The 26,816-nt window shown below is 43.2% G+C and overlaps 1 pseudogene; it reads left to right on the forward strand.

The window, feature by feature from the left end:
• The first annotated feature begins 238 nt into the window (after nt 1-238).
• On the forward strand, nt 239-26,816 carry LOC137428536 (uncharacterized; annotated as a pseudogene).

Genomic DNA, 26,816 nt, shown 5'->3' on the forward strand with positions numbered 1-26,816 from the left:
ACCGATGTTTCGTGTTAAGTTTCCAAAATGAGCTTTATTATGATTTCTAGTTCGGTAAAATAACCAAGGATCGCTTTTAAAAGTTCTAATAACAAACGGTCCTTGTTTGGTTCGATCCAGAATTTCATATATTTTATCATTTTTAACCGAGTTTTGGATTTGTGACGAATCTGCGGATTGGAATGGATTAATCAACTATTTTCAGAGATCGATTGAGAACACGGACTTTGTGTCACACTGTACCTCATCTACTGTATAACACTGTACCACACGTCATGTGCGCGATGAAGGGAGATGTGTCCATGATGGAGCACAGAACGAATCCCCCGGGATGGAGGAGCGGCTCAGATGGAGGAAACGGGGTCAGTCCGGGACGTTCTTCCGGGAATGAGGAGTGTGGACCCGGTACGTACTGTTCGTTCCCGTGCGGGGTCCGTGCTGTGCTATTTAAATAGATAATTTATATGCAGAATCACATCATGCACGGATCTGGTTCCCCCAAACAATATCGTGTCGATCTCATCGGGTCCCCTCGGACAATATCGTATCGATCTCCTGAGCCGGTGAATCGATCCCGTTCGTTGTAATCGGACCTCGAACGGACATTTTGATTCCTGAGAGCAGATTCGTTCATGGAGGATTTTGAGGAGAAGTTCGGGATCGTTTCCTCTTCTTCTCTCGGAATCGACAAAACTGTCTTTGCTATCATCACTTATTATAGGTGAGCCTCCCCTCACTTCCAGGTTTCATCATTACCCATGTTGTACTTCACTAACATAACATAATATAACATCCAATCTGTGACGATCACTGACGATGTAAAACGCGCGAAAAGGAATATTTTGTCACACGTTGTTGTTGTTGTTGTTGTTGTTTGTGTTCTCCTTCCATGCACATTTATTGAAACTATTAACAAATATTACCACAGAAAATTTCTGCCTCTTTCGAGAACGTTTACCTTTGGTAGAATAAACAACGTTTACCTTTGGAAGAATAAACAATGTTTACCTTTGGGAGAATAAACAACGTTTACCTTTTGGAGAAAAAAAACAACGTTTACCTTTGGTAGAATAAACAACGTTTACCTTTGATAGAATAAACAACGTTTACCTTTGGTAGAATAAACAACGTTTACCTTTGATAGAATAAACAACGTTTACCTTTGGTAGAATAAACAACGTTTACCTTTGATAGAATAAACAACGTTTACCTTTGGTAGAATAAACAACGTTTACCTTTGGTAGAATAAACAACGTTTACCTTTGGTAGAATAACCAACGTTTACCTTTGGTAGAATAAACAACGTTTACCTTTGATAGAATAAACAACGTTTTCCTTTGGTAGAATAAACAACGTTTACCTTTGGTAGAATAACCAACGTTTACCTTTGGTAGAATAAACAACGTTTTCCTTTGGTAGAAGAAACAACGTTTACCTTTGGTAGAATAACCAACGTTTACCTTTGGTAGAATAAACAACGTTTACCTTTGGTAGAATAAACAACGTTTACCTTTGATAGAATAAACAACGTTTTCCTTTGGTAGAATAAACAACGTTTACCTTTGGTAGAATAACCAACGTTTACCTTTGGTAGAATAAACAACGTTTTCCTTTGGTAGAATAAACAACGTTTACCTTTGATAGAATAAACAACGTTTTCCTTTGGTAGAATAAACAACATTTACCTTTGGTAGAATAAACAACGTTTACCTTTGGAAGAATAAACAACGTTTACCTTTAGTCGAATAAACAACGTTTACCTTTAGTCGAATAAACAACGTTTACCTTTGGTAGAATAAACAACGTTTCCCTTTGGTAGAATAAACAACGTTTACCTTTGATAGAATAAACAACGTTTACCTTTGATAGAATAAACAACGTTTACCTTTGGTAGAATAAACAACGTTTACCTTTGGTAGAATAACCAACGTTTACCTTTGATAGAATAAACAACGTTTACCTTTGGTAGAATAAACAACGTTTACCTTTGGTAAAATAAACAACGTTTACCTTTGGTAGAATAAACAACGTTTACCTTTGGTAGAATAAACAACGTTTACCTTTGGTAAAATAAACAACGTTTACCTTTGGTAGAATAAACAACGTTTACCTTTGGTAGAATAAACAACGTTTACCTTTGATAGAATAAACAACGTTTACCTTTGGTAGAACAACCAACGTTTACCTTTCGTAGAATAAACAACGTTTACCTTTGATAAAATAAACAACGTTTACCTTTGGTAGAATAAACAACGTTTACCTTTGGTAGAATAAACAACGTTTACCTTTGATAAAATAAACAACGTTTACCTTTGGTAGAATAAACAACGTTTACCTTTGATAGAATAAACAACGTTTACCTTTGATAGAATAACCAACGTTTACCTTTGGTAGAATAACCAACGTTTACCTTTGGTAGTATAAACAACGTTTTCCTTTGGTAGAATAAACAACGTTTTCCTTTGGTAGAATAAACAACGTTTACCTTTGATAGAATAAACAACGTTTACCTTTCGTAGAATAAACAACGTTTACCTTTGATATAATAAACAACGTTTACCTTTGGTAGAATAAACAACGTTTACCTTTGATATAATAAACAACGTTTACCTTTGGTAGAATAAACAACGTTTACCTTTGGTAGTATAAACAACGTTTTCCTTTGGTAGAATAAACAACGTTTTCCTTTGGTAGAATAAACAACGTTTTCCTTTGGTAGAATAAACAACGTTTTCCTTTGGTAGAATAAACAACGTTTTCCTTTGGTAGAATAAACAACGTTTACCTTTGATAGAATAAACAACGTTTACCTTTGATAGAATAAACAACGTTTTCCTTTGGTAGAATAAACAACGTTTTCCTTTGGTAGAATAAACAACGTTTACCTTTGATAAAATAAACAACGTTTACCTTTGATAGAATAAACAACGTTTACCTTTGATAGAATAAACAACGTTTACCTTTGGTAGAATAACCAACGTTTACCTTTGGTAGAATAACCACCGTTTACCTTTGGTAGAATAACCAACGTTTACCTTTGGTAGAATAACCACCGTTTACCTTTGGTAGTATAAACAACGTTTTCCTTTGGTAGAATAAACAACGTTTTCCTTTGGTAGAATAAACAACGTTTACCTTTGATAGAATAAACAACGTTTTCCTTTGGTAGAATAAACAACGTTTACCTTTGGTAGAATAACCAACGTTTACCTTTGGAAGAATAAACAACGTTTACCTTTGGTAGAATAAACAACGTTTACCTTTGGAAGAATAAACAACGTTTACCTTTGGTAGAATAAACAACGTTTACCTTTGGTAGAATAAACAACGTTTACCTTTGATAGAATAAACAACGTTTACCTTTGGTAGAATAAACAACGTTTACCTTTGGTAGAATAAACAACGTTTACCTTTGGTAGAATAAACAACCTTTACCTTTGGTAGAATAAACAACGTTTACCTTTGGTAGAATAAACAACGTTTACCTTTGGTAGAATAAACAACGTTTACCTTTGGTAGAATAAACAACGTTTACCTTTGGTAGAATAAACAACGTTTACCTTTGGTAGAATAAACAACCTTTACCTTTGGTAGAATAAACAACCTTTACCTTTGGTAGAATAAACAACCTTTACCTTTGGTAGAATAAACAACCTTTACCTTTGGTAGAATAAACAACGTTTACCTTTGGTAGAATAAACAACCTTTACCTTTGGTAGAATAAACAACGTTTACCTTTGGTAGAATAACCAACGTTTACCATTGGTAGAATAACCAACGTTTACCTTTGGTAGAATAAACAACGTTTACCTTTTGTCGAATAAACAACGTTTACCTTTAGTCGAATAACCAACGTTTACCTTTGGTAGAATAAACAACGTTTACCTTTGGTAGAATAAACAACGTTCACCTTTGGTAGAATAAACAACGTTTACCTTTGGTAGAATAAACAACGTTCACCTTTGGTAGAATAAACAACGTTTACCTTTGGTAGAATAAATAACGTTCACCTTTGGTAGAATAAACAACGTTTCCCTTCAGTGGAAAAAAACAACGTTTACCTTTGGTAGAATAAACAACGTTTCCCTTCAGTGGAAAAAAACAACGTTTTCCTTTGGTAGAACAAACAACGTTTACCTTTGGTAGAATAAACAACGTTTACCTTTGATAAAATAAACAACGTTTACCTTTGGTAGAATAAACAACGTTTACCTTTGGTAGAATAAACAACGTTTACCTTTGGTAGAATAAACAACCTTTACCTTTGGTAGAATAAACAACGTTTACCTTTGGTAGAATAAACAACCTTTACCTTTGGTAGAATAAACAACCTTTACCTTTGGTAGAATAAACAACGTTTACCTTTGGTAGAATAACCAACGTTTACCATTGGTAGAATAACCAACGTTTACCTTTGGTAGAATAAACAACGTTTACCTTTGGTAGAATAAACAACGTTTACCTTTGGTAGAATAAACAACGTTTACCTTTGGTAGAATAAACAACGTTTACCTTTGGTAGAATAAACAACGTTCACCTTTGGTAGAATAAACAACGTTTACCTTTTGTCGAATAAACAACGTTTACCTTTGGTAGAATAAACAACGTTTACCTTTTGTGGAATAACCAACGTTTACCTTTGGTAGAATAAACAACGTTTACCTTTGGTAGAATAAACAACGTTCACCTTTGGTAGAATAAACAACGTTTACCTTTGGTAGAATAAACAACGTTCACCTTTGGTAGAATAAACAACGTTTCCCTTCAGTGGAAAAAAACAACGTTTACCTTTGGTAGAATAAACAACGTTTCCCTTCAGTGGAAAAAAACAACGTTTTCCTTTGGTAGAACAAACAACGTTTACCTTTGGTAGAATAAACAACGTTTACCTTTGGTAGAATTAGCAACGTTTACCTTTGGTAGAATAAACAACGTTTACCTTTGGTAGAATAAACGTTTACCTTTGGTAGAATAAACAATGTTTACCTTTGGTAGAATAAGCAACGTTTACCTTTGGTAGAATAAACGTTTACCTTTGGTAGAATAAACAACGTTTACCTTTGGTAGAATAAACAACGTTTTGCTCTCGAATCTCAACGGGAAGAAATCAATATCGCATCTTCTTCTTTTTCAAAATCGGTGTTTTTTATTAAATTAATTATTATCTTTCAAACGGAACCTTTTTTTTTTACCTGAACCTGCAACTCGGAACTTCTTGTCTGAAACGACGCACAGGATTTGATGAAAAATGACCACAACCTTCATCACCTGTGATCTACTAAAGTGTGTTTGGAGGGAGTGTGGTGGGAGTCCGGAGGGAGTGTGGTGGGAGTCCTGGAGGGAGTGTGGTGGGAGTCCTGGAGGGAGTGTGTTGGGAGTCCGGAGGGAGTGTGGTTGGAGTCTGGAGGGAGTGTGGTTGGAGTCCGGAGGGAGTGTGGTTGGAGTCCTGGAGGGAGTGTGTTGGGAGTCCGGAGGGAGTGTGGTTGGAGTCTGGAGGGAGTGTGGTTGGAGTCCGGAGGGAGTGTGGTTGGAGTCCGGAGGGAGTGTGGTTGGAGTCCGGAGGGAGTGTGGTTGGAGTCCGGAGGGAGTGTGGTTGGAGTCCGGAGGGAGTGTGGTTGGAGTCCGGAGGGAGTGTGGTTGGAGTCCGGAGGGAGTGTGGTTGGAGTCCGGAGGGAGTGTGGTTGGAGTCCGGAGGGAGTGTGGTTGGAGTCCGGAGGGAGTGTGGTTGGAGTCCGGAGGGAGTGTGGTTGGAGTCCGGAGGGAGTGTGGTTGGAGTCCGGAGGGAGTGTGGTTGGAGTCCGGAGGGAGTGTGGTTGGAGTCCGGAGGGAGTGTGGTTGGAGTCCGGAGGGAGTGTGGTTGGAGTCCGGAGGGAGTGTGGTTGGAGTCCGGAGGGAGTGTGGTTGGAGTCCGGAGGGAGTGTGGTTGGAGTCCGGAGGGAGTGTGGTTGGAGTCCGGAGGGAGTGTGGTTGGAGTCCGGAGGGAGTGTGGTTGGAGTCCGGAGGGAGTGTGGTTGGAGTCCGGAGGGAGTGTGGTTGGAGTCCGGAGGGAGTGTGGTTGGAGTCCGGAGGGAGTGTGGTTGGAGTCCGGAGGGAGTGTGGTTGGAGTCCGGAGGGAGTGTGGTTGGAGTCGAGAGGGAGTGTGGTGGGAGTCCGGAGGGAGTGTGGTGGGAGTCCGGAGGGAGTGTGGTGGGAGTCCGGAGGGAGTGTGGTGGGAGTCCGGAGGGAGTGTGGTGGGAGTCCGGAGGGAGTGTGGTGGGAGTCCGGAGGGAGTGTGGTGGGAGTCCGGAGGGAGTGTGGTGGGAGTCCGGAGGGAGTGTGGTGGGAGTCCGGAGGGAGTGTGGTGGGAGTCCGGAGGGAGTGTGGTGGGAGTCCGGAGGGAGTGTGGTGGGAGTCCGGAGGGAGTGTGGTGGGAGTCCGGAGGGAGTGTGGTGGGAGTCCGTTGGGAGTCTGTTGGGAGTGTGTGAGGAGTCTGGAGGGGGAAGGCAATGCCGGGTACCTTTGTTAGTTTGTCAATATTGACCAAGAGAGATTGTTTGGTTTGTTTCCTTCATTTTATGAAAGTAAAAACTCTTTGTTGTTTTACTTTTCCAAGTCGTTTCAAAAATATTTATTTTTCATGGGATTGAAAAGTTCGCTTTTTCTGAATATCTCTTGTGATGACGATTTTCTTTAGAAATGCTCCTTAAACTTGAGTTTGAATGTGATGTTTTTATTTTCAGATTTTATTGTGAAGGTGAAGGTGGAGACCGAGTTCATTGATGAGTTCTCGTTTATCAAAGGTTTGACCCACAATGTTCCTGTTATATGATGTTAAACACCAACAATGTTCCTGTTACATAACGAGTTTGTGAGTCGAGTTGTGCTCCCCAAGATGGCGACACGGCGGCTTCACTTCACTTGGGTTACAATCATTCTATATTTTATCAGTTAAGCGGTTTCAACACGGGAAATTGTGGTCACGTGGTCCGTCTGCACCATCTTGTTCCAATTTACCATGAACAACAATATTCACACCCTGCATTATTTGTATATCGGACAACGCTGTAGACTTCTTGAGAATTATATGGTTGTGTTGTGTCAAAATGATGGCATATTTAATGATAATAGAAAATAATGATTGCATATGCATATGTGTTACATATATGTTTTCCGCACATGTGAAGGATTACATGCACACACATGTTTTCAGCGGCACAGTACTTGTGTTAAAATAAATTAAGAGTTGGAAAGAAATGTCCCCTTCACTTGTGGGTCATATCTATCTATAATTCCACTAATCTCTGTGTGTATGTTTGTATGTTTGTTTGTCTGTGACCGCTGTTTCTCGACAACCACGGGTCCGATATACTTGAAACTTGCCATGTATATTGCTGGGGACCCGAGGATGTGCCTTTTCAAGGTTTCATATTAATCGGAGAAGTAGTTACGGAGCTACTGTATGTCCAAAAAACGATTCAACCAATCAGAGAGCAGCGAGCTATCACGTGTGCCGAACGTGGCGAACAGACTCTGCCTCGGACGGCACATTTGAGAGCGTATTCATTTATTTCACGTTGGCAAACTATGTTGCCGCTATGTTGGCGTTAAACGATGTTTTAAAACTAATTAAAACTAATTTGCGATTCTTTCGCTTTCCTGCGCGTTTGTGCATGCTATGGCGATTTCTTTACCAAACTCCGCAAGCCGTTCGCTTTGGACCAAACCATTTCATGTAAATAGAGGGGGGGGATTGTCACCGTACTCGCAAGCCATTCGCTTTGGACCAAACCATTTCATGTAAATAGAGGGGGGGGGGGGGATATAATTTTAGATATAGATATAGTACGGGCATGCCCTAGTACATTTTGATGTGGCCTTCTTTTATTCCTTCTTTATTCTTTCGCAATTTCTTCTTTCTCATTTTAAACCAAGAGAGGTGAGTTATCACCAGCATCCTGCTCAAATGAACAATTCCTGCCCTGACTAACTGCTTGGAATGCAATGCAACCACCTTTTCCCTTCCTCTTCCGGCCCAATATCACCCTTGGCAAGCAGCCTCGGACCTGGCTTCAGGCAGAGCACACAATCAATCAATCGATATTCCCAAGCTATTTTTTCTTTTTTTTCACTCACAATTGTTATCTTTTCTATTCTGTAGTCTTTTTGGTGTGACTCCATTTCTGTTTTACACTTCTTTCAAATTTCTGCATTCAGTCACTACCTGTGTATCTCTTCCACGAACACACTCTGCACACCTCACATCAGGCACACATCAGTGACGAGTTGGAAGAATGACAAGAAAGCATTAAGGAATATAATCTCCGTCTTGTGTGGTATCAAAGTAACACATTGCGCTTCAAGCACAATGGGCGCATGTTCCATACGCTGTGCTCGATGGAAACAAAATAGCGTCAAAATCCAGGTTGCCGCAACCTTCTTATTCAGGAACTCCACATACATATCCGCCCCGTCAGCAAAATCAACTGAAACAAGTATTAAAACAAGGCGGCTTTTGTTTTGATGTTTAACCAATGATCACCATATAAATCTCCATATGATCATGGATAACATACACACCATCAATATTTAACCAAATCCTCTCATGGATAAATTGATGAAGTGGTTGCAGGAAGTTTAGGGAGTTGTTTCCCCGATTGATATCAAGGGGGATCTTTCTCCAACTCAAGGGGAACCTTTTAACTGCTTGCGGTCGTAGTGCAATGTTGTACGGCAGTGAAACCTGGGCGATCAAAAAGGAGGATGAACGGAGGTGTGAACGAAATGAAATGAGATTAGTGAGATGGACATGTAATGTGACACTGAAGCATAAGAAACCAAATGTGGAGTTAATAAATCGGTTAGGTATTGTGAGCATTCGTGAGGTGATGCATCGGGGTAGGTTGAGGTGGTTCAGACACATGGAAAGGATGGGGGAGGGCAGCTGTGTGAAGAGGTGCATAAATATGAATGTGAATGGAAGGAGAACTGGAGCCGTCCGAGGAAAACATGGGATGAGTTCCTGAGAGATGATAGGGGTATTTGGGGTCTTTAAACACTGAGGTGGGAATGAAAATACTTATGAATGAATGAAAATGAATGAAACCTATGAAAAACTTATGAATGAAAAAACCAGAAGGCTATTGCCCAGAAACAACTTGCCTTCGTCTCCTGGAAAGCAAATCCAACGGAAGGAAATCTCATTTCCTTTCACTAAGCCCGAAACAAGTGTGTGTCCACCCTCAGGAGATCCAGGAAACAATATCTCTCCGTTCTCAAGACCGAACTCTCTTATCTGTCTCTGTCTTCCAAATCCTGGTGGCATCTGGTCAAATCTGTTTCTGGTGTTTGTTCCCCCTCCATCCTCCCCTCACCTCAAATGGCTACACGGCTGACTCCGCACGTGAAAAAGCTGAATGCCTCAACTCTGTGTTTGCCTCTAAATCTTGTGTCTCAAACCCATCCCTCTCTGTACCCACCATACCCAGTCGCACCAAGCTGCTCCTGGACTCTCTGTCCTTTCCTCCTGACAAGGTGGAAAAGTTTCTGTCAACCCTCGACTCTGATTCTGCAACTGGACCTGACGGCATCAGCCCACGGGTCCTAAAATCCGGTTCTTCCGCTCTTTCACTCCCTCTCTCTGTTCTCTTCACCCTCTCTTTTGCTCAAGCTAATCTGCCATCTGCTTGGAAATCAGCCAACATCACCGCTTTGCACAAAAAAGGTGCTAAACAGATCCTAGCAACTACAGACCAATCGGCCTTCTCCCAATTATCAGCAAAGTCATGGAATCCATCATTGCTTTGGATATGAAATCTTTCCTCTTCTCCAATGGCTTGATCTCTGATCATCAATTTGCTTTCAGACCTGGTCACTCTACTCTGGACATGCTTCTGCTTTCTCAACAATGGATGGAGGTCCTCAATGCCAAACGGGAAATTAGAGCTGTCTCCCTTGACATATCACGTGCCTTCGATACGGTCTGGCACCCCGCTCTGCTCACCAAACTCTCCTTCTTTGGTATCCATGGAAATCTCCACGCATGGCTGGCGGACTTCCTCCCTAGTCGTAGTCAACGTGTGGCCCTGAATGGGTTTTTCTCATCTCCTCTTCCTTTTCAGGCTGGAGTTCCCCAAGGCAGTATTCTGGTCCCTGTGCTTTTTCTGGTCTTCATCAATGATCTCTCTGACTCTCTTGAAAATCCTCTCTATCTCTTTGCTGATGACTCTACTCTCTGTCGCTCCATTCCTCATCCCTCAGATTGGCAGTCTGCAGCCTCCTCACTCTCTCACTCTCACAAAAATATCAGGGTTGAGGGAGTCTATGGGGGGTTTAAGTGACTGTTGCTCCTGATCCATGTGAGCTTCAGGAGTCGTGGTCCTATTTTCAGGTGAGCCTATTTTTCAATCCTTCATATGGAGCTTCTCCATTGAGCGTAGTACAGAAATATGTCAAATGTTTAATCTAATCTGAGTGAAATACTTGTCAATTCTGCAACATTTTAATGTTTTGGTGAATTTTGAATGCTTTTTTTATTTGTATTTCCAGTGAAACGAATGGAACTGGTTTCTTGTTCCGACTGTTCCCAGTTGTTCTGCTCAGAAGTTTTAAATCATCACATGACACACACTGATTCTCAAAACAACGATGCATTTCACAGTGTGTCTTCCATCCGCAGTTGTAAAAGCTGTACAGACTCTCTCAAGAATATCCAAGGAATTAAGAGACCATTGAAGTTTTCTGTTTGCAATAAGGATTTTGCTTCTTCATGGTATTTGTATAAACATCGAAAATTACACACAGGAGAGAATCCCTACAAGTGTTCTGTTTGCAATGAGGATTTTGCTTCTTCATCGTATTTGCATAAACATCGAAAATTACACACAGGAGAGAAGCCCTACAAGTGTTCTTTTTGCAATAAGGATTTTGATTCTTCATCGTATTTGCATAAACATCGAAAAATACACACGGGAGAGAAGCCCTACAAGTGTTCAGTTTGCAATAAGGGTTTTGCTTCTTCATCGTATTTGCATCAACATCAAAGAATACATCGAGGAGAGAATCCACACAAGTGTTCTGTTTGCAAGAAGGATTTTGCTTCTTCATCAAATTTGCACCAACATCAAAAAATACACACAGGAGCGAAGCCCTACAAGTGTTCTGTTTGCAAGAAGGGTTTTGTTCATCTCTCAGCAATGAAAAGACATGAAAGAATTCACGCAAGAGAGAATATATCAACCGCACTGTGAGACTGTTTTTTTACACAATAGCACAAACCTGAAGACAAAACGCCTGGCCCCAAAACTATGACAAAACTGAAGATGAACAGAATTTACTCTCCATGGAGTGTGTGTGTGTGTGTGTGTGTGTGTGTGTGTGTGTGTGTGTGTGTGTGTGTGTGTGTGTGTGTGTGTGTTTATTGGTTTTTGTAGTGTTCTACTGGACCTTTCTGATGTAGAATGTGATGTACCAAAATGATTATTGTGATCTCATGAGGTGATTCGTCCCATTAACTGCAAATAATTCAGAGCAATTCCCATGTTTCTAAGTGCACTCCACGTTCAGGTAGTTAAAGCAGTTTAATAAGTCCTTCCATTCCACGGCATTCCACTTCGAAAATAAATCGCAAATACAATGATAACATTGGAAGAAAGTACGTATGAATTAATACTGGACCATCCCAATGTGGAATGTGATTTACCTAAATGATCATCATGATTTTGGGTTGATTCGGCGAATTAACTACAAATAACGGGGATTAATTCCCATGTTTCTAAATGCGTGCGATGTGAAGGTGTATAGAGCAGTTTAATCGGTCCTACCAGGGCATGGCATTCTTGTTACAAAATAAATTCCAGAAAAAACAATAATAACAGTTGTATCATTTGGCAATAATAATAACTTTCTCTTATCTTCCATATCTTATATAAAACACCATCGCTTATCTTCCCCCATCCAAAACCTTGATCTTTTCTACCCCCATTAATTCACCCCAGATCAACTTTTCTGAAATTATTTTCTGAATTTCTTTTTTCCTGGAAGTCCTAGCTGTGTCCATGTGTTTTTTACCTCTCCCACCTCCCACCCCCCTTCTCACGCCTCCTCCCCCCAAGCCCTCTCACTCCCACATATCTCCCGATATCCCTGCTCTCAAATGTGCTTGTGCACTTCCCCCTCTCGCCTCATGTTGTCTCCCGCTCCCTTTGTTTTGTCTTGTGTGTCCGTTTGTTTTTTTGTCATTCATGTTAGCCCTTACACGAGCCTCGATCTTGCAGACAAAAAAAATAAAATAAAAATATAACCCCTACCCCCTTGCACTCTCCGTCCTGACCAAAGTACATCTGGGCTTCGGACAAGCTAATGCTCAAGCAGTACAGTAGGCAGGTACGCAACAAGCCCGTGAGGACTGAACAATGAGAATTTGATCTCATGTGCCAATGGGCACACTTATGGATTTAAAAGAAGCAAGCTGATCCACAGAGGAGCCCATCCTCTATTGTGAAGTATATTCCACGCATCATGGGTTGGGGACACGGAGAAAAAGACGTTTTCATGAGAATCTAAAGAGTCAAGAAGTACACGACATGGCCAAAAGTATGCTGACACCCTTTCTAATTAGTGGATTCGGCTGTTTCCGCCACACCCATTGCTGACAGGTATATATAATCAAGTAAACAGGCACACAATCTCCATAGACAAACATTGTTCGTCGAATGGGCCGTACTGAAGAGCTCAGTGACTTTAAACGTCGCACCGTCATGAGATGCCACCTTTCCAACAAGTCAGTTCGTCAATTTCTGCCCTGCGAGAGCTGCCCCAGTCAACTGGAAGTGCTGTTATTGTGAAATGGAAACGTCTCAGAGCAGCAACAGCTCAGCTGTGAAGTGGTAGGCCACACAAGCTCACAGAATGGGAGCGCCGAGTGCTGAAGTGCGTAAAAATCGTCTGGCCTCGGTTGCAACACTCACTAACGAGTTCCAACCTGCCTCTGGAAGCAACATCAGCACAACAACTGTTTGTTGGGAGCTTCATGAAGTGGGTTTCCACGGCCGAGCAGCCGCACACAAGCCTAAGATCACCATGCACAATGCCAAGCTTCGGCTCGAGTGGTGTAAAGCTCGCCGCCATTGGACTCTGCAGCAGTGGAAATGCATTCTCTGGAGTGATGAATCACGCTTCACCACCTGGCAGTCCGACGGATGAATCTGGGTTTGGCAGATGCCTGGAGAACGCTACCTGCCTGAATGCACAGTGCCAACTGTGAAGTTTGGTGGAGGAGGAATAATGGTCTGGAGCTGTTTTTCATGCTTCGGGCTAGGCCCCTTAGTTCCAGTGAAGGGAAATCTTAACACTGCAGCATACACTGATATTGTAGATGATTGTGTGCTTCCAACTTTGTGGCAACAGTTTGGTGAAGGCCCTTTTCTGTTTCAGTATGACAATGGCCCAGTGCACAAAGCGAGGTCCATACAGAAATGGTTTGTCAAGATCGGTGTGGAAGAACTTGACTGGCCTGCACAGATACCTGACCTCAACCCCATCGAACATCTTTGCGATGAATTTGAACGCCGACTGTGAGCCAGGCCTAATCGCCCGACCTCACAAATGCTCTTGTGGCTGAATGGAAGCAAGTTCCCGCAGCAATGTTCCAACATCGAGTGGAAAGCCTTCCCAGAAGAGTGGAGGCTGTCATGGCAGCAATGGGGGCACCAACTCCATATTAATGCCCATGATTTTGGAATGAGATGTTCGACGAGCACATACGTATGTGATGTTCGGGTGTCCACATACTTTTTGCCCTGTAGTATTGCTTCAAAAGATGATAAAGTTTCACTTTAAAAGATTATTGCAGTCACAAAAACCCATAAATGCCAATTCAACATCAGAATAAAGTAAATAACTGATGAAATCAGACAAACAACTGAAGACCAAAGAAAAAGGACCCACAAACATAATTGTACTACAACACGCAACTTGGTGATCTGTATGTCTGTCTGACCGCTATACATTCGCCGGTTGCTTTTACAATCCCAACCAAATGTGATCAGGGGACAAAGCGCCAGGCGATGGAGCACCTTCATTTTATCCCTTCCCCATGGGGATTTTCCACTTTGGGCGAAATCCATGTTGAGGTGATTAAATAGCTTACTGTGGTGTTTTCCCAAAGTTGCTTTTATGCACCCTTGACCTTTCACCTTTTGATCAAAAAAACTAAAAACAATCAGCTTTTAGCTTTTGATTGGAGAACCAGTTATGTGACCCAACATGCAAATGCTTTAAGTTTCAGGTCAATCGGATGAAAATTAGCATTTTTATGCAACCTTGACTTTTTGATAAATAAATTTAAAAAATCGGATTCTAGCGTTTAATTGGTGAACTATGATGCAAAATGCGATTTCTTAAAATTTTATGTCAATTGCATGAAAATTGACAATTTTGTGTGATGCTGACCTTTGACCCTTTGACCAAACTATTAATTATCTTCTCCATATCCTCATATTAATAAAGCTTTGTTGAAAGTTTGATGACAAAACTCAAATGGCAAATTTAAATTTCAGGTAAATTGCATGAAAACTAGAACGCCACTCAGTAGAGCGCATACTCCCGCCGTGGGTCAAGTTGGAATAGTACGATTTCACCAAAGTTTGAGGGAGTAGTTCAGTGACAACACAAGACAAGACAACACAAGACCCACACTGCACAGAAATATATTTTTAGAAAATATAGAAGATAATGTTAAAAAAACAGGCAATTTCACTTACATTTTCGGATTCAGCATTCAATTCTATATAAGTGAGTGTATTTTGAGGCATGCGTGACTTCAAATAAAATTGTAAGCCAGGAAAAACGTTTGTTTCATTCTTTAGGGATACAACATGTAAAACTGGCCCAAACGTCAAAACAAAACTCGCTCATTTTAAATCGTACAAGCTAATGCGACCACTCATTCTTCTGGGAAGAATCCCGTGCACATGCTGGTCACACTTATAGCTCACCTAAGTCTTTGAAGTTGGAATTTCAAACAAGGTGGATCTGGGGTGAATTAGTGGGGGTAGAAAAGATCAAGGTTTTGTATGGGGGAAGATAAGAGATGGTGGTGAACAGCTGTTTTAAAGACCTGGAGGGAGGAGTGGGATTGAAGGGAGTGAGGGAGTTTGTTCCAGAGGCGGGAGAAAAGTGGAATGAAAGAGTGAAGGTGAGCAGAGAGCCGAGATTTCGGCAGTTTAACCATCAGAGGGTTGCTGGCAGATCTTGTGCGACCTGTAGGAATATTTGGGGGACAGAGCACAGCGAGAGCTGGGGGAGCAAGGCCGGAGAGGAGTCGGTAGAAGACAGAAAGACCACCTACCTGCCTGCGGTGAGTGAGTGAAAGGCCCTCAGAGATAGCTTCATCGCGGGAGATTCCAATGATTCTGAAAGCTTTGGTTTCAACAGCGTGAAGACGAGCTAGGTGTGAGGCAGGAGCACCAGCCCAGAGGGGAGAGCCGTATTCCATTGAGCTGCGGATGAAAGCCTTGTATGTGGTGAGGAGCTCAGCTGTGCCGAGGAAGGACTTCACACGACGGAGGATGCCCAGTCGGCGACTGGCTTTGGAGGCCAGCTTGGAAATGTGGTTTTCCCAAGAAAGATCATGGCAGATAGTGAGACCCAAAAGCTTGAGCGACAGAACTTCTTGGAGAGGATTGTTGAGAAAGTAGATGGGAGGGTTGTCCAGTCGATCTTTTCGGAGAGACATTGTAATAGTGTGAGATTTGTCAGGATTGAAAGACATGTTCCACTTGTTTGACCAGTCTGTGATTTTGTCCAGGTCTTCAGAGAGTGAGGAGGCTGCAGACTGCCGATCTGAGGGAAGACGAATGGAGCGGCAGAGAGTGGTCATCAGCAAAGAGATAGAGAGGATTTTCCAGAGAGTCGGAGAGATCATTGATAAAGACCAGAAAAAGCACAGGGCCCAGAACACTGCCTTGGGGAACTCCAGCCTGAACAGGAAGGGGAGATGAGAGAAATCCATTCAGGGCCACACGTTGACTACGACCAGAGAGGAAGTCCGCAAGCCATGTATGGAGATTTCCATGGATACCATATGAGGAGAGTTTGGTGAGCAGAGCTGGGTGCCAGACCGTATCGAAAGCATGTGATATGTCAAGGGAGACAGCTCTGATTTCCTGTTTGGCATTGAGGACCTCCATCCATTGTTGAGGCAGCAGAAGCAGCATGTCCAGTGTAGAGTGACCTGGTCTGAAACCAAATTGATGGTCAGAGATCAAGCCATTGGAGAAGAGGAAAGATTTCATATCCGAAGCAATGATGGATTCCATGACTTTGCTGATAACTGGGAGCAGGCTGATTGGTATGTAGTTGCAAGGATCTGTTTTTGCACCTTCATTGTGTAAAGCGGTAATGTTTGCTGATTTCCAGGATGCTGGCAGATGACCTTGAGCAAAAGATAGCGTGAAAAGAGCAGAGAGAGGGTGAGATAGAGTGGCAGAGCAGGATTTTAGGACCCGTGGGCTGATGCCGTCTGGTCCAGTTGCAGAATCAGAGTCGAGGTTAGACAAAAACTCCTCCACCTTGTCAGGAGAGAAGGACACAGAGTCCAGGAGCAGTTGGGTTCGACTGGGAAAGGTGGGAACAGAGAGAGATGGGTTTGGGACACAAGATTTTGAGGCAAACACAGAGTTGAGGCATTCGGCTTTGTCACGTGCGATGTCAACTGTGTGGCCATTTGAGGTAAGGGAGGGGATGGAGGGGGAACAAACACCAGAAACGGATTTGACCAGACGCCACCAGGATTTGGAGGAAGGAGACAGGTTTGAGAGTTCATTCTTGAGTGTGGAGAGATAGTGCTTCCTGGCACTCCTGAGGGTAGACACACACTTGTTCCGAGTTTGGTGGAAGGAACTGAGATTGTCTTCAGTTGGATTAGCCTTCCAAGAGGCAAAGGCAAGTTGTTTCAGGGCAACTGCCTCACCACAAGATTCAGTGTACCATGGATGGGAGGAAGGGTAAGACAACTGAAGACGAGATGGGATAAATCTGTGCATGAGAGAGAGCAGTTTGCTTTGGAAGAATTCGCAGGAAGAATTGATGTCAGAGGCAGTGGAGATGGGAGACCAATCCAGACGATTGATGGCTGCTTGAAGACCGTCCCAGTCGGCCTGAGTGAAATGCCAGACTCGTCGACGCTGAGGAGGCTCTCTGAGAATGGCCAGAGAGATGTCCACTTTGACAAGCACATGATCAGAAGAACCGATTGGAGCAGAAGAAGAGCAGCAGACATTAGCAGTGAAGTCTGTCGTAACCAAGTCTAGAAGAGAAGATACTCCATTGGCTGAGATCCGGGTCGGGAAATTGACAGATTGTGTCAATCCCAGTGAGTCACAGAAGTCCTTTGCTGAGGTGCCATGACTGGTCAGGAACCCACACCCAACCAGCTGGCATGATGACAGTTGAAGTCACCACATATGAATTGAGATGTCTTTTTGAGACGTTTATTTTTGTGACAATTATTTCTTGGGATTTGACCAAATTGTCTTTGAAAATCCTTCGTTTTTATTTATTTCATTGGATTCAATCATTTATCCTTTTTGTTTGTGTAATATAATGATGTCACATGGTTTACAGATGAAGCTCCTCTGGTCAAGATGGAAACCTTCCAGAGTAACTCTCTTCAGACCTCCCAGGATGCTTTGAGCAATGTGGATGTAAAGCAGGAATCCTGTGATTCTCCTCCCACGCAGCCGAGCAAAGCTGCGCAGCTACTCAAAGGTAAGCCGAGTTACGGAGAGCTCGCATCACACTTTCTTTACTTATTTTGTTTATTTTCCTGAATAAATTACTTATTTACAATCCTTGTTGAATTGTGGATGCGTTCAAAGTGTTTCCCCACTTCATCTGTTTTTATGTCGAGACAGGGATATTGGTTCAATTTGAAATTCCCCAGAGACCTTTGTGCACTTTACACAAGAATCTAAAGTTTAAAAGTCTTTCCTTCTCCAATTCACTCGGCGGAAATAAATTGTAAATAACAAACCAATTGAGATTACTGGGACTTGACAAGTTTGAAAGACAAGTTTATCATAATTATCTAATCACGTGATACAACATCTGCATTCAAGACCTCCACGAGAATGGAGTAAGTGTGGACCTCTTCCTTTTTTTTTTTTTTTTTTTTTTTTTTTGTATACTGAATCGAGGCTCGTGAAAGAGCTAACATTTATTTCACAAACAAATCAACCAGACAAACAAAATATACAAAAGAGGGAGCGGAAGCCAAGATGGGGAGAGAAGGGGAAGCACACAACCACAACATTTGAGAGCAGGGAGAAGTGTGGGAGGGAGAGGGCTTGGGGGCAGGAGGCGTGGGAAGGGGAGGGGGGGGGGGGCGAGAGGTATAAAACACATGGGGACCGAAATTAGCGGGGGTAGAAAAGATCAAGGTTTTGGATGGGGGAGGATAAGAGATGGTGGTGAACAGCTGTTTTAAAGACCTGGAGGGTAGAGTGGGATTGAAGAGAGTGAGGGAGTTTGTTCCAGAGGCGGGAGAAAAGAGGAATGAAGGAGTGAAGGTGAGCAGAAAGTCTTGATTTTGGCAGTTTAACCATAAGAGGGTTGCAGGCAGATCTTGTGCGACCTGTAGGAATATTTGGGGGACAGAGCCCAGAGAGGGCTGGGGGGGCAAGGCCAGAGAGGAGTCGGTAGAAGACGGAAAGACCACCAACCTGCCTGCGGTGAGTGAGTGAAAGGCCCTTGGAGTTAGCTTCATTGCGGGAGATTCCAATGATTCTGAATGCTTTGGTTTCAACAGCGTGAAGACGGGCTAGGTGTGAGGCAGGAGCACCAGACCAGAGGGGAGAGCAGTATTCCATAGAGAATGGAATTTTGTTGTGGAATGGAATCAACTTCAACATCTGAGATCGTTTGTTGTGGCATTTTCAGTGAAAATCCACATAATTTCCTGGATTGTGTCTGTGATTTTTTTTTTTCTACAGTCGAGGCGTCTGGAAAAGCTTGAACAAAGAATGGAATTCGAATAGGACACAACATAACAAACCAACAACAACAAGAGTAGAGGAGGACAATATCAGGATTGATGGACAAATTGAGAGAGAGACTTTGAAGATAAGGGAAGTGAGGAAGAATGAGGAATGGGAGAAAACACAAGGGGGGGGACAAGACAGATACAGAAAGCAAACCCTCAGGGAGGAAAAAAAAGAAAGTTGCAAAGAGGAAAGTTCAACTTTGCACATCTGGATTTGGGGAGTTTCTCCCGTTCTTCAAGTTGAATGGGGAGCGTCGGTGAACAGCAATGTTCAAGTCTTTCCACAGATTCTCAATGGGATTGACATCTGGGCTTTGGCTGGGCCACTCAAGGACTTTCACGTTCTTGTTCTGAATCCATTCCAGTGTTGCTTTGTCTGAATGCTTGGGGTCATTGTCCTGTTGGAACGTAAATCTTCACCACACACTCAGGGCTTTTGCACTCTCAAGCAGGTTATCCTCAAGAATTTGGCTCCATTCATTGTTCCATCTGTCGTTGCAAGTCTCCCAGTGCCTGACTTTCGTGCTCGTTGGTTTTCCGATTGGTAAAGCAGGAGCTTCATTTTCGGAGAACTTAACAAGAATGCACAGTAGATGCAGCGATTCCATGTGTAGGTCCAACTTGCGTTTCTCTTTCGCGACACTGATGTCTTCTATTATAATGTCTAGCTGCACCGGTAAAGTTACTCTGTTACTGCTTCTTGATATGAGGTGTGTTTGGTGAAACACTCGCGTGTCTCTTCGCACTCATTATGCACAACATGGGGTTTTACACCTAACACTCACAGCTTGATTTATAATGAAATATGCAATGCCAATACCACACATATCGCTTTACACTCTGGCTGTGCTTTACACAATGGCCACTCATGTTCATTGACTGATCTTCTTACACCAAGCTGGTGCGGAGGGATACTGCACATGCACAGTGAAAACGCATCTCTGTGACTCAGCTGGAAGTAATTCAGACACGATGTTTTTCTTACCAACGTGTTTTGTAAAAATGGAATATTATGAATCGAAAATCTAAAAAAGTAAATCATGTCTTTTGACAATTTTCTAATTACACGGGTTTAATCTCTGCTCCAGTCACTTTGGTAGGTTTTTCAATGAAGGCAAAATCTATAGGGAGTGCACAGCGATTGTGAATATGACAGCTCAAAAGCGTCTTTAGCTTAGCATCGCAGTGAACACCAAAATGGCGGCCGTAAGATTATCAGGATGAAATTGTGGGTGGGTGGAGTGAGGCCAGATCTTCAATCAAGGGTGGGAAAGATTGTTCCAGGAATGTGGACACACGAACAAGGGTATTGTTATATACGCTATAAAGTGAATAAAAAAAATTCGTGCTAAATTAATAAGGCAATGTAGGGATGACAAATTAGTCTAAAAAAGGTCCGAAACAAGATAGGGATGATGTTGGTTGAGAGAGTAGCGAAGAGAATTGCCATCACATGGAGCAGCGAAGAGTAGCTAAGAGTATTGATCTTGGAGACGACGGCAGGGATTTTCGAAGCTGCACACTTTCTCCACGTTTCCAAAGCTGTCATTGTTCACAATTGTATTTTGTCGAAACTGTATTTATCTTTCGGTGTGTGAACCTTTAGTGTGTCCCTAGGAAGTTTCTCGGTGTTGATCTTTCATAAATTAATCGTTTCTGTTTGCCGCGCGTGATGCGGCCTTGCAGCCTCAGGCTTCCACTGTCCCCCGTCGAAGTTTGTTTCTTCCTTTGCTGTTTTTGCTAGGTTTTTAGATTTCCCTTTCTCCCCCAAACTTCATCGTACATCGTACATCTACTCTTTGTCTCACGTTTTAACCCCCCCCCCCACCCCCCCCAAACAAACAAAAAAAAAAAACATTTATTTCCCATTCTCCACGTGTGAAGTTGTCCCATCCTGTGCTTCTGCCCAGGTACGCCGTCTCGCCCCGCCCCCATTATCTCCTTGCATTCCACCTTTTCCCCTGTTCACATGACTCGTGGTTGTCCCTCTCGGCTCCCTCTCCCCGTTGGTATCTTTGTGAATATAAGATTGTTCTTCACGGTTCTGTTTCAATATGTTTAAACTTTCCCCTGCAGTGTTTTATTCAGTGATTTATTACAACACGCTGTTGTTCTTCCTATTTAAAAGGCTTTTTTCAATTTCCTCTCCAATCATTCGATTTCAAAAAAATATTCAATCTCTTATACGTCTCCCTCACTACATGCTCTAAATTCACATTCATTCCACCCCTCCTCCATCGTTCTTAAACGGATCGCTAACTTGAAAATCACAATAAACCCAAATTGTTATAAATGTTCGTCTTTCATTAATCATCCACTTTCTAAACTCCCCCCTTGCCCCTCCCCTCCTAAACTCCCCCGTTGTCCCTCCCATTCAAAACTCCCCCCCAACCCCTCCCCTTCAAATCTCCCCCCCCAACCATCCCTCCCAAATTCTCCCCCCTCCCACCTCCTCCTCAAAGCTGCCTTCTCCCCACTTCGTCTCCCTTCTATCTCATACATCCACCTCCCCCATTCCCCCAACCTTCTACTTTCCTCTGCCCCCCCCCCCTCAAGCAACCCCTCACTGTGCCTCATCCCATCACGATCAAACCTTTCGTCCTCCTCATCCTTCCCTCTCTTGTAACTCTTCTGTAATCTCTGACACACTATCAACAGCTCTCCCTACCACTTCCTCCTCTTCCACATCTTACCCGACCCCTCCCCCCCCCCCCCCCGTTCTGTATCCGATGCTCCTCCTTCCTCTTCATTAACGGTATGGGCCTCAAACATCCGGGGCCTTCGTTCAAACCTGACTGATCTCTCCATACAGGTAGCTTCTGACAAACCAGATGTAATCTGCTTAACAGAAACTTTCCTCCTTCATGATGTCTCTGATTCATTAGTATCTCTTCCAGGTTACTCCCTCCTCCGGTATGATAGATCTGAGCCTCGTCCTGGAGGTGGGGTTGCTATCTTTATAAAAAACTCTCTTCCTCACTCGCCCTGCACTGCCCTCTCTCCACCTCACCCCCAGGAATACCTTTGGCTACGGCTTCCCCTTCGCTCCCACCTTTTGTTCATATGCGTGTTGTACCGTCTACCAAACAGTGATGACTCAATCTGCATCTCGCTGTCTGATAATATGGACCAACTTCTATCTACCCATCCCAACTCTCTCTTCCTCATATGTGGTGATTTCAATTGTCACCATGCCAGTTGGCTGGGTGTGGGTACCTCTCTCACCAGCCATGGCTCCTCAGCAAAGGACTTCTGCGACTCACTGGGACTGACACAATCTGTCAATTTCCCGACCCGGATCTCAGTCAACGGAGCATCTTCTCTTCTGGACTTGGTTATGACTAACTTCCCTGAAAATGTCTGCTGCTCTTCTTCTGCTCCAATCGGCTCATCTGATCATGTGCTTGTTAAAGTGGACATCTCTCTGACCATTCTCAGAGAGCCTCCTCAGCGTCGACGAGTCTAGCATTTCACTCAGGCCAACTGGCACGGTCTTCAAGCAGCCATCACTCATCTGGACTGCTCTCCCATCTGACATCAACTCATCCTGGGAATTCTTCCAAAGTAAGTTGCTCTCTCTCATGCACAGATTTATCCCATCTCGTCTTCAGTTGTCATACCCTTCCTCCCGTCCATGGTACACAGAATCTTGTGGTGAGGCTATTGCCCAGAAACAACTTGCCTTCGTCTCCTGGAAAGCAAATCCAATGGAAGGAAATCTCATTTCCTTTCACAAAGCCCGAAACAAGTGTGTGTCCACCTTCAGGAGAACCAGGAAACAATATCTCTCCGTTCTCAAGACCGAACTCTCTTATCTGTCTCCCTCTTCCAAATCCTGGTGGCATCTGGTTAAATCTGTTTCTGGTGTTTGTTCCCCCTCCAACCTCTCCCTCACCTCAAACGGCTACACGGCTGACTCCGCACGTGAAAAAGCTGAATGCCTCAACTCTGTGTTTGCCTCTAAATCTTGTGTCTCAAACCCATCCCTCTCTGTACCCACCGTACCCAGTCGCACCCAGCTGCTCCTGGACTCTCTGTCCTTTCCTCCTGACAAGGTGGAAAAGTTTCTGTCAACCCTCGACTCTGATTCTGCAACTGGACCTGACGGCATCAGCCCACGGATCCTAAAATCCTGTACTTCCGCTTTTTCACTCCCTCTCTCTGTTCTCTTCACCCTCTCTTTTGCTCAAGGTCATCTGCCATCTGCTTGGAAATCAGCCAACATCACCGCTTTGCACAAAAAAGGTGCAAAACAGATCCTAGCAACTACAGACCAATCAGCCTTCTCCCAATTATCAGCAAAGTCATGGAATCCATCATTGCTTCGGATATGAAATCTTTCCTCTTCTCCAATGGCTTGATCTCTGATCATCAATTTGGTTTCAAACCTGGTCACTCTACTCTGGACATGCTGCTTCTGCTTTCTCAACAATGGATGGAGGTCCTCAATGCCAAACAGGAAATTCGAGCTGTCTCCCTTGACATATCACGTGCCTTCGATACGGTCTGGCACCCCGCTCTGCTCACCAAACCCTCCTCCTTTGGTATCCATGGAAATCTCCACGCATGGCTGGTGGACTTTCTCCCTAGTCAACGTGTGGCCCTGAATGGGTTTCTCTCATCTCCTCTTCCTGTTCAGGCTGGAGTTCCCCAAGGCAGTATTCTGCTCCCTGTGCTCTTTCTGGTCTTCATCAATGATCTCTCTGACTCTCTTGAAAATCCTCTCTATCTCTTTGCTGATGACTCTACTCTCTGTCGCTCCATTCCTCATCCCTCAGATCGGCAGTCTGCAGCCTCCTCACTCTCTGCAGACCTGGACAAAATCACAGACTGGGCAAACAAGTGGAACATGTCTTTCAATCCTGACAAATCTCACACTCTTCCGATGTCTCTCCGAAAAGACCGACTGGACAACCCTCCCATCCACTTTCTGAATAATCCTCACCAAGAAGTTCTGTCACTCAAGCTTTTGGGTCTCACTATCTGCCATGATCTTTCCTGGGAAAACCACATTTCAAATCTGGCCTCCAAAGCCAGTCGCCGACTGGGCATCCTCCGTCGTGTGAAGTCCTTCCTTGGCACACCTGAGCTCCTCACCACATACAAGGCTTTCATCCGCAGCTCAATGGAATACTGCTCTCCCCTCTGGGCTGGTGCTCCTGCCTCACAACGAGCTCGTCTTCACGCTGTTGAAACCAAAGCATTCAGAATCATTGGAATCTCCCGCAATGAAGCTAACTCCAAGGGCCTTTCACTCACTCACCGCAGGCAGGTTGGTGGTATTTCCGTCTTCTACCGACTCCTCTCTGGCCTTGCCCCCCCAGCTCTCTCTGGGCTCTGTCCCCCAAATATTCCTACAGGTCGCACAAGATCTGCCTGCAACCCTCTTATGGTTAAACTGCCAAAATCAAGACTCTCTGCTCACCTTCACTCCTTCATTTCTCTTTTCGCCCGCCTCTGGAACAAACTCCCTCACTCTCTTCAATCCCACTCCTCCCTCCAGGTCTTTAAAACAGCTGTTCACCACCATCTCTTATCGTCCCCCATCCAAAACCTTGATCTTTTCTACCCCCGCTAATTTCACCCCAAATCCCCTTTTTTGAAATGCCAACTTCTGTCCTGGAAGTCCTCGGTGTCCTTGTGTTTTATACTTCTCCCACCCGCCCCCCACCTTCCCACGCCTCCTCCCCCCAAGCCCTCTCCCTCCCACACATCTCCAGATGTCCCTGCTCTCAAATGTTGTGTTTGTGTGCTTCCCCTTCTCTCCCCATCTTGTCTTCCGCTCCCTCTTTTTATATATTTTGTTTGTCTGTTTGATTTGTTTGTGAAATAAATGTTAGCTCTTTCACGAGCCTCGATTCTGTATACAAAAAAGAAAAGAGAAAAAAAGTGAGTGAGTGAGTCAGTCTGTAAACACTTCAGTCATTGTCGCTTGAACCAAACACACTATGTTGATGAAACTTGGCCACAAGCTTCATATTTGATGCCTAACGAGGGTATATTGACCACATCAAAATCTGGGCTCATTGAGGTGGTCTATGGGGGGTAGGTGGGTAGGGTTGACCCCCCACCCCCACCCCAACATAGGTTTTGCTCTCTTCTCCTAAACTGCACACACAATTTCGATTAAACTTGCCCACAACCTTAATCGCCCGTGATGTACCAAAGTTTGTTCATGGCATTAAAAATATCAGGGTTGAGGGAGTCTGTGGGGGGTTTAAGTGACTGTTGCTCCTGATCCAGGTGAGCTTCAGGAGTCGTTTCAGGTGAGCCTATTTTTCAATCCTTGATATGGAGCTTCTCCATTGAGCGAAGTACAGAAATATGTCAAATGTTTAATCTAATCTGAGTGAAATACTTGTCAATTCTGCAACATTTTAATGTTTTGGTGAATTTTGAATGCTTTTTTTATTTGTATTTCCAGTGAAACAAATGCAACTGGTTTCTTGTTCCGACTGTTCCCAGTTGTTCTGCTCAGAAGTTTTAAATCATCACATGACACACACTAATTCTCAAAACAACGATGCATTTCACAGTGTGTCTTCCATCCGCAGTTGTAAAAGCTGTACAGACTCTCTCAAGAATATCCAAGGAATTAAGAGACCATTGAAGTTTTCTGTTTGCAATAAGGATTTTGCTTCTTCATCGCACTTGCATCAACATAAAAAAATGCACACTGGAGGAAACCCATACAAGTGTTCTGTTTGCAATAAGGATTTTGCTTCTTCATGGTATTTGTATAAACATCGAAAAATACAAACAGGAGAGAAGCCCTACAAGTGTTCTGTTTGCAATGAGGATTTTGCTTCTTCATCGTATTTGCATAAACATCGAAAAAATACACACAGGAGAGAAGCCCTACAAGTGTTCAGTTTGCAATAAGGGTTTTGCTTCTTCATCGTACTTGCATCAACATCAAAAAATGCACACTGGAGAAAACCCATTCAAGTGTTCTGTTTGTGAGAAGGATTTTGCTTCTTCATCGTATTTGCATCGACATCAAATAATACATCGAGGAGAGAATCCACACAAGTGTTCTGTTTGCAAGAAGGATTTTGCTTCTTCATCAAATTTGCACCGACATCAAAAAATACACACAGGAGCGAAGCCCTACAAGTGTTCTGTTTGCAATAAGGGTTTTGCTTCTTCATCGTATTTGCATCAACATCAAAAAATGCACACTAGAGAAAACCCATTCAAGTGTTCTGTTTGTGAGAAGGATTTTGCTTCTTCATCGTATTTGCATCAACATCAAATAATACATCGAGGAGAGAATCCACACAAGTGTTCTGTTTGCAAGAAGGATTTTGCTTCTTCATCAAATTTGCACCGACATCAAAAAATACACACAGGAGCGAAGCCCTACAAGTGTTCTGTTTGCAATAAGGGTTTTGCTTCTTCATCGTATTTGCATCAACAGCAAAAAATGCACACTAGAGAAAACCCATTCAAGTGTTCTGTTTGTGAGAAGGATTTTGCTTCTTCATCGTATTTGCATCAACATCAAAGAATACATCGAGGAGAGAATCCACACAAGTGTTCTGTTTGCAAGAAGGATTTTGCTTCTTCATCAAATTTGCACCAACATCAAAAAATACACACAGGAGCGAAGCCCTACAAGTGTTCTGTTTGCAATAAGGATTTTGCTTCTTCATCCTATTTGCATCAACATCGAAAAATACACACAGGAGATAAGCCCAACAAGTGTTCTGTTTGCAAGAAGGGTTTTGTTCATCTCTCAGCAATGAAAAGACATGAAAGAATTCACGCAAGAGAGAATATATCAACCGCACTGTGA

Source organism: Myxine glutinosa, chromosome 5, assembly GCF_964187855.1.
Source record: "Myxine glutinosa chromosome 5, kmMyxGlut1.1, whole genome shotgun sequence".
Taxonomy (NCBI): Eukaryota; Metazoa; Chordata; class Myxini; order Myxiniformes; family Myxinidae; genus Myxine; species Myxine glutinosa.